Raw genomic sequence first — 13,824 nt, 5'->3', positions numbered from 1 at the left:
GATGGTGGTGAATCGTCTAGTAAGCTCATCCAGCGGTTGAAAAAGAACCACCGTCAAATAAGGTGAACACGGCAGATGCTCACCGATAGCTCTTCGACATCATGACCCAACCTCTTAAGGGCTAGGTCTATAATTGAATGAATAGGAGTTGCAGATATTACTGTCATTGTAGAGATGGAAGCCTTGAATTCATTTTAAACCCCTGATGACATTCCTTCCATAATAACTCGTATAGTGCAATCTCTGAGAAAACTGTCAAAATGGTGAATAGATTAACAGCATCTGAAAAGATTAGTTGATGAACGAGCTATCGTCGAAGAGCACTGCTTTAGAAACATTTACCGTTATGCCATTTGGTCCAGAAGACTTATGTCGAAATCCGATAAAATCCTTTTAATGGCACGTGTTCGAAATAATATATTTGGAAGGCAGTGATTGATCGCTTTCAGGCAAGCAAGAATTATTATCGAATAACTCATTATTATCAACTGGGTCAATGAAAGTTTGTTCGTCCTTAAAAAGCGTAGGAATTAAAAAACTGATTCGACACTTGGAAAATAAAAAAAAAATCCAAAACTTCCGATTCTGATTTAACTTGTTATAACATATTTATGAATGTATTGAAATAATTTAATATTTTTCTGGTAAGAATACTGAATACAATTGTAATTCAAAATGTTCAAAATTGTTTGAACATTTGATAGACTAAAGCCAATATTTATCGATTTTTTTTTTTCAATAATAATCCTTATCAAAATATCTTCTCATTCCACAAAAATATATGTTTATTTAACACAACCCCTTTTTTATGAATAAAAATTGAAATGAGATTTAATATGATTTTGTATGGTTTTTTTATATATATTTTTATACACGTTTACATACATATGTACACCTATATGAATGTGAGTATATTTATAAAGTAAATACTTAAAATTGACATACTTTGGGTGAAAATACAAGTGACATACTCTTCATAAACGAAATAAAACAAAAACAATAACTGGGTCATCCTTTGGTAAAGAGATAAAATTAACTGACTTTGATGTACAAAATGGGGCACCACAGTAAGTACACTTTGCAAAATATTACTATCAAGGTTGGCAACCGTTTCGAAACGGTGATAAGGTAGCGGTATCGGCATTTTGAGTTATTTAGGTATTGGTATTTTAGCGTTATCGGTATTTTGGCTTATTTCGGTATAGGTATTTTAGCGTTATCGGTATTTTGACTAATTTAGGTATTGATATTTTAGCGTTATCGGTATTTTGGTTTATTTCGGTATTGATATTTTAGCGTTATCGGTAGTGTACAAAAAATATATTTTAGCGGTAATTTCAGTATGATTTAAATAACTAACAAGTATGAAAGTATAGTCGGGCATGGCCGACTATATTGTACCCTACATCATGGGTATATTTTAAAAATTATTTATTTTTCATAAAAAAAATATTATGTTGAATTTTACCTTAATTCCGATGTATTAAAGCAATTTATTGATGAAAAACAAAATTTTTAAAAGAAGCTTTTTATGGGAGTTAGGTTTAAATATGGGCAGATACTCAACAAATTGGGAAGAGGGATGTTAGTTATGCAGAATTTCATCACTAATGGTTACAAGTCAATTTTTGGACGTTTAAGATATTTTTTAAAGGGGGGTTGTATGGGGGCGGCCGATCATTATAAAAATTGGCATAGTCGTTTATGCCTCTATACATTTTTGGTGAGATAGTAGTATATTTGACATAGTTATGAGTTAAAAACCCCAAACCGGTAGGTGGTGGGGGTAGTTGAATTAATGGACTTTGAACTTTGTCACTGGTATCTTCATGCCTAGGAAGCAGGGTTCAGTATACGTAGAAATTTTTATCTTTCTTGTGAAAAGACAGATTTTAACATTGAGGCCTCTCGGTTGAGCCCAGCTCAAGGCCGTATTCAGAGCCTCCACAGCTCTTTTACATAAGTTATTTGGATCCTTTCCATTTAAAAGTATTACGACATCATCTGCATAGCAGTTTTAAGTCCTTTATCAGTTAGGGTCCTTAGGAGGCTATTAATCGTGATAACCCAGAGTAAAAGTGACAAAATGCCACCCAGTAGTATACCGCGAAATACCTTTTTCCTGATAGTTATATCGTACATATCGCAGCTTATCCATCTGTTCCTTGGATGTAGTTCATCCAGTTAGATCGGTATACTTTAAAGTGGGTGTAGGTCCAATATTTTTATGCGTTACAAACATCAGCACAGATGCAAAGTACTTATTTATCCTAGTCCCCATACAACCAGAACTTCCGATTTGGGATTTTTAACTCGAAACTACGTCAAATATACTACTATCTCTCCAAAAATTGGCACAATTAAGTTTTATATAGGAATAAAAGCAATCTCGATTCGGCTATGCCGAATCTTAAATATCCTTCACCAGCAAGCTACTTTTTATTAAAACCCATTTAACTATCTAATTTTTACATAACTTCTCAAAATTTTTGTTTCCGTAGTGAGGGTACTAATATTTATGCATATGTGGAACTAATTTCGATTAGGTTCATAAAATTTTATATTAAAAGGCCAGTTGCAAACATTTTAATATAATGATTTATCTATACAAAACATACTCATGTCGAATTTTATCTGGATATAATCATTTAGTAATGAATTAAGTGGTATTAAGTGATTTTCAGAAGTAAAATTCCGTATAACGATTTATATATACAAAATACACATTTATGTCGAATTTGATCCCGGTGACTTTGATTGTCAATGTGCGTTTAAGTAATTTTCGGAAATGATCTTTATATGGGAGTTGTGACCAATTATGGACCTATCAAGAAAAAATTTCGTATAATGATGTATATGCAAACAAAAAATTCAAGTCGAATATTACTCCAATAGATTTATTAATGAATTATTAATGAAAGTGGACCTTATATAGGAGCTATGACCAATTACGGTCCTCTCCAGAAAAATTTCGTAGAGTGATTCATATGTATGTACACAAAACTTATTTGTGTCGAATTTTATCAAGATAGCTTTATTTGACAATGGAATATTTGAGTTTAAATGATTTTCGGAAGAGGGCCTTATATGGGAGCTAGTATGATTTCTATTCATATTATAGTTTTATGTACAAAATTTTGTGTTGATACCGATATTTTTGAGGGAGTTATTAACGATAAACTAATTTCCGGGAGTATACACCTTTGTATGGGGGCTATGGGAAATATTGGATCAATTGAACACACTTGATCCCTGGCACAAAAAAGTAATGTGCGACAAAATTCATCGAAATATCTGTGGTAGTTTCTGAGAAAACTACTTCAGAATTGGGAAAAAGAACGTTATTTTTTTCGATGTAGTCTGAAATTTTTACTCATAACTTTTTACATCGTGAACCGATTTTACTGATTTTCAATACCAAACTGTACCGGATAATAAAGAACGTGTTGGGTGAATTTTCGTGCTTAATTTTAACGTGCGCGTGTTTTACACAGACAAACAGACAGACCGACGGACAGACGACTCAGAATTTCATAAGGATCAAGAATATATATACTTTGTTGGGACAAAGTTATATATACCCTCTATCACCACTGATGGTGGTGGAGGATATAAAGATATCTTAAACGTCCAAATATTGATTTATAACCATTAGTATCGCGATTAAACTCAGCAATTCAGAAATACATCCCTCCTTTTTTGATGGTGGGTATAAAAAGAAGGTTGCCATTGTTTGAGGAAGAAATGAAAAATCGCCAGTGATATTAACAATATTAATAAAGTGAATATTTACTTACTTTGGAAATTTTATTTCTTTTTAATAAGATATCGGTATTGGTATTTTAGCGTTATCGGTAATTTAGCTTATTTCGGTATTGGTATTTTAGCGTTATCGGTATTTAAGCTTATTTCGGTATTGATATTTTAGGGTTATCGGTATTTTGGCTTATTTCGATATGGGTATATTAGCGGTAACGGTAGTTGTGCTGAAAAGGTATTTTAGCGGTAACGATAGCTTAGCGATAACGGTTGCCAACCTTGATTACTATTACTAAGGCTCGAAAGTATGCAATGACTGACTATATTTGTTTGTATATTATTGGGTATATAAGTAACTATATAAATGTGTTTTTGTGTGTTTTATGTTGTAACCTTACTCCAAATTCTCTATATGTGTATTTTTGTGATAATAAAGTGAAAAAAAAAAACAAAACTAAAAATTCATATTTTTATGTACGAATATGTATTTTTATGAATGTCACATGGATAGACATAAATATGTATGTATGTACAACAAACTACTCTGACAATAAGAGAGACATTTCAGGTTACATGTCAACACAATACAACAACAACACATATTAACATGATCCACTCAACAACAACTATATGACAATGATTAAAATGGTGATAATAATGACCAAGATGATGACCATTAGTAACACAAAGGATTATAAATGAAAAATTATAAATGACGGACCGGACTGGCTACATAAAGAAAATGTCAACAAAATGAATATTGTTAAAAACAAACTATGTATGTACAACAACAACATACTCACTCATACTTATTAACCCGCCGCATGTTGATTGACATTAACAAGGAAAGAAATTGAAAATAAAAAGAAAATTGCAAAATATAAATTAAAAACAAGAATATTATTGTTGTTGATTTTTATTGTGTTTGTTTGTTTTAAGATAAAAACAGAAATATGTATGCAGATAAAAAACGGTTCCTTACTCGAAAGGCACTACATGGCTATTCCGAAATCATAATGGTTAAATATTTTACCCTTTTTTTTAATGCATAAGGTGAGGATACTTCGAAGGATTATATAAAGCTGACAGAATGGACTTTCAGTTTCCATACAACATTTTCTAACTAAAGTTGTCTTGGCGCTGTTATAAAGTTTCAAAAAGGGCAAAGATAAGAGTTTTCAAATTTCAGGACACGATATCTCGAATCTCAGATGTGTTATTTAAGGTGAGTTATGTAGCGAAATAACCTAAACTATTCGGTTAAATACTGTTAATTGCGTAACAACCGGGATGGTTGGATAGCCACGCAAGTAAATGGAAAAGTCGTCATTGTCGTGTGTTTCTGTCCATTCGTATCTAAAGTTTATCAATATCCTTTTGATGAATATTCAAGGCAGGAAATATCAATAAAACTTATTTTTATCAAAAATTTTCGTTTCAAATTTTAAAGTCGATTAATCGAATTTTCTTATGTCAATTATGATTCTTAAATAATTTTCTATATTCAAAATCGATATAAAATTGAACACGTATGACAGACGAACTATTTTGATAAGGTTCGAAATATCTGTCACTATTAAATGTTGATTTTCGAAAGAATCCGTGACATCATCAATCAGTCCTGTAATAGTAGAATGGACTGCAAAATATCAAAGGACTTATGGCAAACACTTGGTGTAGGGCTACCAAGTTACTTATAGGAATGGAATGGCGCAGTCTTAGGAGTCTGACAGAGATCTTAACGGGGCATTGCTAAATTAGGGCCTTTGTCAGTAAATGGTACAGTAGTATACCATGCTATTGCAGGATATGCAGACGAACTAGCGACATTTTTAGAGATAATCTACCACTGTCCTAGAATACATTTTATTGGGGTAATTAGACATTTCTTCTACTGGGTTGAAACCCCTTGGTAGTCGACCTGTTTTCATTGCTCTCTCCCCTTTGCTTATGTTCTATTTGCTTTTTGTTTTTTTCTACAAAGGGAATAACCATGGACCTTATGGTCTCAGAAACCTCATATCGTGCATAACCTATCGATCACCAAATAATCGATTTCTTAGATGTTCAATTAAAGACCCTTTACTACGGCAAATATTAATATTCTGGAAATTTTTTAACCAATATTAAGCAAAACATGCTGCTTAGCTCTTATAATTAAAACTATTCGAGAGAAAGCTTTCAACCTTCAAATAATGAGAAAAAATAACTTTCTGCCCTTTACTTTAGTATGTAATGTCCTTTCAAAGTACATATTTATAAAAAAAAAAACCTTAAGAAAATGTATGTATAATTTATCGTACCTTAAATTCATTATAAATTCTATAAAATATCACAAATAAACAAATTTAATTCTATATAATAGATTTTTTTTCACCATATGGTTGATGTCATTGTAAATATATATAGACAAAATTATTTTATTACGTTTATATTTTAAGATTTTTCGTTATTTTTGCATTCATTATATATTTAAAAATTATCTGTCATTTGTTGATTTTATATATAAAAAATACTATACATACAAGCATATAGTATGTAAAGACAATTTTTGTTGTATGTTAAATTGTTGCATGGATGACAACAACCTGCTGTTGTTTGTCATATTCAATAATACACACACTTGTTGATTTGCCATAATCACGATTATATTTAATGATATTTTATATATATATATATATATTTTCCGTTTAAATTTATAAATTTTATATATAAATATTTACTTAAATTCAATATTTTTTAATTGACACTAAATATATTATTTTGTTGTGTACATTAGTTAAAAAAAAAAAACTATAGTTGCCGGAAAGAGGGCCAGTGGGTGAATGGGGGAAGTGAATTACTTTATAAACAATTTCACTAAATAGTTGTATAATATTTGTGTTAATTAAATTTTTATATAGTTAGTTTAGCTATGAGTTATATTTGCAATAATAAAGCAGATAAAATTTGTGTGATTTATATTGTGAGAGTTTGGGAATATTTTTGGATTTGCAAAATTTGAAATGTTTGAATTGAATTTGAATTCATTTAAAAATATTCTAAGATTGAAAGGACTAATGTTAAACATGATGTGTGAATAAAAAATATAAAAAGTTCAAATCGGAGCCCATATAGATCCAATCACAGGTCTCGATGTGATACCGTTTTATAATCGCACTAATTATTAATAACAAACTATAGACTAGACTATAGACTAGACTATAGACTAGATTATAGACTAGACTATAGATTAGACTATAGACTAGACCATAAACTAGACTATAGACTAGACTATAGACTAGACTATAGACTAGACTATAGACTAGACTATAGACTAGACTATAGACTAGACTATAGACTAGACTATAGACTAGACTATAGACTAGACTATAGACTAGACTATAGACTAGACTATAGACTAGACTATAGACTAGACTATAGACTAGACTATAGACTAGACTATAGACTAGACTATAGACTAGACTATAGACTAGACTATAGACTAGACTATAGACTAGACTATAGACTAGACTATAGACTAGACTATAGACTAGACTATAGACTAGACTATAGACTAGACTATAGACTAGACTATAGACTAGACTATAGACTAGACTATAGACTAGACTATAGACTAGACTATAGACTAGACTATAGACTAGACTATAGACTAGACTATAGACTAGACTATAGACTAGACTATAGACTAGACTAGACTATAGACTATAGACTAGAGTATAGACTAGACTATAGACTAGACTATAGACTAGACTATAGACTAGACTAGACTAGATAGTCTAGACTAGACTAGACTAGATAGTCTAGACTATAGTCTAGTCTATAGACTAGACTAGACTAGACTATAAGCTAGACTATAGACTAGACTATAGACTAGACTATAAACTAGACTAGACTATAGACTAGACTACAGACTAGACTATAGACTAGACTAGATACTATAGACTAGACTAGACTATAGACTAGACTAGACTATAGACTAGACTATAGACTAGACTCTATACTACTATAGACTAGACTATAGACTAGACTATAGACTAGACTAGACTATAGACTAGACTATAGACTAGACTATAGACTAGACTATAGACTAGACTATAGACTAGACTATAGACTAGACTATAGACTAGACTATAGACTAGACTATAGACTAGACTATAGACTAGACTATAGACTAGACTATAGACTAGACTATAGACTAGACTATAGACTAGACTATAGACTATAGACTAGACTATAGACTAGACTATAGACTAGACTATAGACTAGACTATAGACTAGACTATAGACTACACTATAGACTACACTATAGACTAGACTATAGACTAGACTATAGACTAGACTAGACTATAGACTAGACTATAGACTAGACTATAGACTAGACTATAGACTAGACTATAGACTAGAATATAGACTAGACTATAGACTAGACTATAGACTAGAATATAGACTAGACTATAGGCTAGACTATAGGCTAGACTATGGACCAGACTATAGACAGACTAGACTATAGACTAGGCTATAGACTAGACTATAGATTAGACTATAGACTAGACTATAGATATTCTATAGACTAGACTATAGACTATACTATAGACTAGAGTATAGACTAGACTATAGACTAGACTATAGACTAGACTATAGACTAGACTATAGACTAGACTATAGACTAGACTATAAACTAGACTATAAATTATACTATAGACTAGACTATAGATAAGACTATAGATTATACTATAGACTAGACTATAGACTAGGCTATACAATAGACTATAGACTAGGCTATACAACAGACTATAAAATAGACTATAGAATAGACTATAGACTAGACTATAGATTAGACTATAGGCTAGATTATAAACTAGATATCAAAAAATACTGAAAAAGTACTAAAATACTGAATTTTCCATGATGATGTATAATGTCTTTTAACAAAGTAATCTGAAACTAATGCTTCTCTGGATATTATGGTAATCCTGATAATATTGAAGATAAACTAACAAAAACGGGTTCCTTTTTTTGAGTACTCCTTTAAGTTCTAAACCACTAATTCGTTATAAACTATATGAATTATCATTTAAAACATGTTTTACATTGGACTTGGTGTAACTATTGCGCTATTGCGGTTGGAATTATTAATAGGTTTGGTGATAGAGGATTTTATTTTTCTTGAGATTTTAACATATAAGAATGTGGAAACCGCCTTCATTGACTTGGAGAACTGCTAGAGGCTATCTGTTGCATTAGAATTAACGAGAATTGTCATTCGTTAGATACATACATTTGCTCTTTCGCATTATATATTGATTCATTTCTGCATTATCTACAACCTAACATAACATTGTAAATTATATTTAAAAAATTATTTTTTTCAATTCTGAACAATCAAATATTTTTAATATTAAAATTTTAACTACCGTATTCCTCTCAAGAGAATCACTCATTAATTGCAATATAATTAATGAGAGCAGTTTTGTGCAATAATTTCCTTTAACATGATGATCTACTTAAAAACAGCAAAAAAAGTACATATAATAGTCATTGACATTTGCCTGATTGTTTGGCAAAGGTCATGTTTAAATGATTTATCATCAAGTATATGTACTTTATTTATATTTTTAAATATAAACTCATACATTGTATACTATATTCATACAAGACTAATAAAACAACTTGTACATATTTCACTGTAAACAAAATACAAAATAACCATAAACAATTTTATTTGTTTATTTAAATTTCGAAAAAAAAAAATAAATAAAATGTGGTCATTCACCTGCTTTAAAAAAAAATACCAAACAGTAACACTTTGGAGAATTTATTTATATTATAAATGTTGCTGATTGTCTGATGAAAAAAAATCATTAACCTTTTAATCAGTAATTTTTGGAATACGCTGAGAGCCAAATACGTCAACTCAAATTACAGAGTTTTTAAATAGCGAGTGAGTAAAAATATTTGGTTTAAATAACAAACCCATAAGGTATTTCAGTAAAATTTGTTACTTTTATTTGTATATTTTACCAGCTAAACGTAAAGTATGTAAGACGTACTAAGAAGCAAGTACACGTACGTAGTACAGCAGTATATGCTTTTTTTATTTTTGTTTCGAAGTTCAAGGTTATTTGTGCTTTTGTTTTATAATTTCGTTTAAAATATGAGAATGTTAAAAAATAGTGATTTTATTATAAGTTTTTTTTTTTAATATAAGGAAGTAATTTTTGAAATCATAGTAAATTATTGGTTTCCCTTTAAAATAGAATAATAGAAATAAGACAATTATGAAAATTATAATTATATTATCATTTTTGTTTTAAATATAAGTTTAGCATATTCTAGTTAAATATAATTAGTTTCATGCTAGTATTGCAAATTTTTCTATTTTAGTTTCGACTATAGAGTAGATTTTATTACCGGCTATAGAATGGACTTTAGGCCTATATATATAGTCGGTATGGGTCTTTATAGTCCTGAATTATACATCGTCACCTGAAACGCGAACGGCCCTAACGATCCAAAAATTCAAAATCTATTTTATTGTTTATTATAATGTATTGCATCAAAACAAATGTCCACACAAAATATTGGACTCCTACGACCAAAATTAGCAATTTTATTGACAATAAACAAAAGGCCCTATCTACAAAAACATCCCCCACCCGTTGCAAACGAGGAACGAAACCTACCACGTCGTACTAGATTGGTATTGGCACAACATAGTTCGGGATGGTGTACTCGTTTAAAATCATACTGGTCGAGAATAAGCGATCTCTCTCAAGATCTCTGCCCTGCGTGTGGCACAGGACCACAGAATGTTCAACACCTTTTCAAATGCAGGGCAAATCCAACTCAGTTGGAACCTGATGCGGCTCGTCTACTGGGTTCAGATCTAACTGATTTTGCTAACCAGAGCAAAGAAGAAGAAGAAGAGTAGGGAATAATTTTTAACTATATATGTAATTTCAGTTGTCTGTTGTATTAAAGGTAAAAAGTCCAATTTATCCATTTCTATATACGCCATTGTCAACTATCATAACAACTGATAGGTTTCACTTTTAAACAATTTGTTTATTTACTACAAATAAATCGCGTTGATAGAAACAAACTTTTCAATAGCTTTTTGCTTCTCCTGTAAAATTTTCAAAATGTTAGATAGTGCCGTTTGCGTTTTAGGTGACGATATATTCTAGTCTACTCTAGTGGCTACAATTCTGCCTACAGTCGTATCCTTAGTCTTGACTATAGTCCGTCTATATATTGTCTTGCTTATAGTCGAGATTATAGTCCTGTCCTTAGTCGGGATCATAGAGATGTCTAATTCCTGTCTATAGTAAACACTAAAGTCCTGTTCTATGTATATTCGAGTCTATAGTATTGAATACAATCCTCTCTATAGACGAAACTATAATCTAATATATAGTCTTAAACAGAGCTCACTTGCTTATAGTCGAGATTATAGTCCTGTCCTTAGTCGGGTTCATAGAGATGTCTAATTCCTGTCTATAGTAAACACTAAAGTCCTGTTCTGTGTATATTCGAGTCTATAGTATTGAATACAATCCTCTCTATAGACGAAACTATAATCTAGTATATAGTCTTAAACAGAGCTCACTAGCGCCCATTACAGTTTTGTGATTATACTAATAATTTATAATCCAATTGGTCAACATTACGTTCAAGCCAATTCATTGGTCTAAATATCCACGTATTGTTTTAGTTGATCAAAACCAGGACAATGGCAGAGAACATGTTTTCATGTATTATCTTCCTCTCTGAATTTGAGACTGATTAAGTTCATAATAAAGCACTTAGAATTTAAAGACACATACTATAATAGGGACAATATTCATCAAGATGGGTAAATTGTATTACATCACCTATGTTTATGTCCTTTTATGCTATTACACATTCCGAATAGATCGAGCTTTGAAACTGGTTGACGTATTTAAAAGGTTTACAGATATGGGTTGAGAGAAAGTAGGGGAAATTTACGAATTTGAGTTCCTCTTTTAAGCTTAAAATGACTAAATCCACTATAAACTATATGGACCAACATTAAGATGTTCTACTTGGTATGATAACCAAAGGTTATTGGCTTGCGACTTGTATTACTAATATCTCTATTTTATGATAAAAAATATCACACTGATAACAAAGGATGGTGGAGCATTTTGCCTGCCTTCCGCCAGCTTTTTAACTTAGATAGCCACTATAATCTATATTTGAGACTTTAATCGAGATTATCTTATCTCTTTTTACACTAGACTATAGATCTGCCTATATACTATACAGATTGCACAATATAATTCTGTCTACAGTCGATACTATATACCTTTCTATTAACACTTTTTTATTGTCAAATCTATGGTCCTGCCGTTGGTCCAGTCGTTCGTCTTGTCTATAGTCGAGACATTAGTCTAGACTTTAGTTCTGACTAATGTCGAGTCTATGGTCTAGACCACACCATATTTATTACTATATCTACAACTATGATGCTATAATCTATTTTTTATAGGTATATAGAAGATACTATTATCCAGTCCATGAACTTGACAATAATAAAGTCATGTCTTTTAAATAGTTGGAGGAACATTATGTCAATAGACGGGACTCTTAAATTGTCAATAGTCTTTTATAGTCCTTTCTATAATCAGACATAAATTACTCTTTAGTTAACTATAGTACTGCCCATAGATGACCTGTAATCCTGTCTGCAGTGTAGTCGAAACTATAAGTAAATGATTAATGCCATAATCACAGCAAATCTTTTCTAAGAACATATTTAAAAACATTAAACAATTTAATAGAATTTGTACTTACATTTAAAACCGATAAAATCTGCAACAAAATCAGAAAAGATATTAAAAACAAAATCATACAATTCATTTAAATAAAAATTATAAAATTTACCGTTTTAAAATAAAAAAAGCGGGATAACGCCCGACTTTTTTACAAGTCTTTCAAAGAACGCCCCACGCGCTTTTATAAAAAAAGCGCAAAAAACTGTAAAAAAAGAAAATTGCATATAACTTACAATAACAATATGGAATACAAGTTTTAAAATAAATTATTAATTTTAAAACAAATTTTACATGCTATAATTAAAGAAATCCCTCAATAAATTCCAATTAGAGTGCACAAAATAAAAATAACAACAACAACATTGACAACCATAACAACACACATCAATATGTCGGCCCTGAAGCAATCAAGTGCATTTATTTGGCATTCGCCCTTGCAAATTGTTTTTGTTTTTACATTGTTGCTGTTTAGGTTTTTTTTGCAGTCTTTAAATATGGAGTAGACAGAAACTTACTTGATTTTGTTTGATAATTCTTTAAAAAACGCTAGTTTGTTTAGGGTAATATAATAATTTGAATAAAAACGAAATTTTTTGTTTAAATAAACATGTATTTAATTATTTTTTAAATATTTTTTTAGGTTTTTTTGTGACACTCAACGAACCAAGTTCACCACTTGAACAATGATGTTAATTTAGCTATTTCATTATTAAATGGAACGATTTTGCAACGAATCTAGCGGGAAAAAGCTAACTTAGTTTTTAAAAGGAATTTTAGCGATTTATTAGGTGTTACTTGAATTGAATTGAAAATGTAGAGGTTTACTAATAACTTTAAGCGCCAGAATTTTTAAAATTTTATTTTGTTTACAAAAAAGGTTCATAATAACGAATTTCATAAAACTTCAGTTAAAAAGTTTAATAAATTCTTAATTTTTTATCTTTATTAATTATTTTTTAGAAAATAATAAAACTAAATCATAACTGCTAAATCGAATTTTTGAAATCAAAATTAACTGAAACTTTTTTAAAAGAATTTTATTTATTTTTTATGTCTTTCGAACAATCGACTTTTTGCATATATAAATATACACTCTGTTATTGGGTTCTATAAATCGACTTCCGAAAAATTGAAAATAACAAAAATATGACATGTTAATAAAAGTCGATAAGTCGAAAAAAGTTACTGTTAAAAATAAATAAAATCTGAATTTTTTCTAGAGTCAGATATAGTTATTGTTACAAACGTACTAAATAACAAAATC

General features: G+C 30.2%; 1 long non-coding RNA gene across 1 annotated transcript; it reads right to left on the bottom strand.

The window, feature by feature from the left end:
- Positions 1–12,573: 12,573 nt before the first annotated feature.
- On the bottom strand, positions 12,574–13,274 carry LOC119603367. The gene is made up of 3 exons (XR_005231406.1): positions 13,076–13,274; positions 12,670–12,762; positions 12,574–12,597 (listed from the first exon to the last, which is right to left on the bottom strand). It is a non-coding gene; the product is annotated as an uncharacterized LOC119603367 (long non-coding RNA).
- Positions 13,275–13,824: the final 550 nt, after the last annotated feature.

The sequence above is a fragment of the Lucilia sericata genome, unplaced genomic scaffold (assembly GCF_015586225.1).
Source record: "Lucilia sericata isolate MDLA Ls3-8-SP2 unplaced genomic scaffold, ASM1558622v1 Contig000296F_arrow, whole genome shotgun sequence".
Lineage (NCBI taxonomy): Eukaryota > Metazoa > Arthropoda > Insecta > Diptera > Calliphoridae > Lucilia > Lucilia sericata.
This window is presented reverse-complemented; position numbering and strand designations above follow the sequence as displayed.